This window comes from Hetaerina americana, unplaced genomic scaffold (assembly GCF_022747635.1).
Source record: "Hetaerina americana unplaced genomic scaffold, ioHetAmer1.1.p SCAF_49, whole genome shotgun sequence".
NCBI lineage: Eukaryota > Metazoa > Arthropoda > Insecta > Odonata > Calopterygidae > Hetaerina > Hetaerina americana.
Window position 1 is genome coordinate 1444132 of NW_027287084.1, and position 869 is coordinate 1445000.

The following is an 869-nucleotide window of genomic DNA, read 5'->3' on the forward strand; positions in this document are numbered from 1 at the left end:
TCTCTCTTTCAGACTGATTCGTCTTCCCTCCTAATCAGTGGGGCCGATTGGTAACCACGAAGAATTTGGCATCCGTAAAATAATTAAGCAGTGTGTTTGGGTTACTGGACGGATCACTTCCAAGAAAATTTCACGTCCTTCACATGTGACGTCGTTAGTTTTTATATCCATCCCGAGAAACCTGGAAGAAAGGCACGAAAGATGATTTTCAACGCTGTAACCCGTGCGGGGTTTTCCCAAAAAACTCATGTTAAGAAAAGTTCATATTTTCTTTAGTTACTTATGGAACTTCTTTAAAAAGTGAAAGGGGTGTAGAAAACTTAGCTAAGCAAATACTTCCGAGCGATCCATAAAAAATAGATATATGACTAGCTATTGTAGAGTACGTAGTTTTTGTATGAATATGAGTTTATTTTCAAAATTTTAGGCAATTGTTTCTACTTAATCAAAATGTCACAATATTAACGCTGCCTCCAGATCGCAAGAGGTTCCTAAAAATGATTACTTCCGAAAAATAACATACCTCAAGGGCTCCGGTGGTGAGACTATGCGCGCCTGTACTTCAAGAAACCAAGCGATCATATTCAATAGTCAAATGGAGCACTCCGATTAGAAACATACCCTTAAAGGGGCATTTCCAATCCGACGTCAATCGACCGCTGTAAACTCGAGATCCGCTTCAAAAACAAAAAAATCCTGTGTCTAGCAACATTCCTCATATTAGTTTGGCAACTCTGTTCCACCCCTTCTTCCTCTCCCTCCTCGTCTCTTCACTTCCCCCACCTCACTCGTCCGCCTCGGTCCTTCTCCCGCTCCCTCTCGTGGGTATAAATCCCCCGCTCCGTCCCATTGAAACGACACTCTCTTGA

General features: G+C 42.1%; 1 protein-coding gene across 1 annotated transcript in view; it reads left to right on the forward strand.

Annotated features, from left to right (window-relative positions):
* The first annotated feature begins 847 nt into the window (after positions 1-847).
* Positions 848-869, forward strand: part of LOC139693418 (pupal cuticle protein Edg-91-like) — a 4570-nt gene continuing 4548 nt past the window's right edge. The window contains exon 1 of the mRNA XM_071591553.1: positions 848-869. This exon is cut by the window's right edge and continues 171 nt beyond it. The gene's annotated coding sequence lies outside the window, so the exon portion shown is untranslated.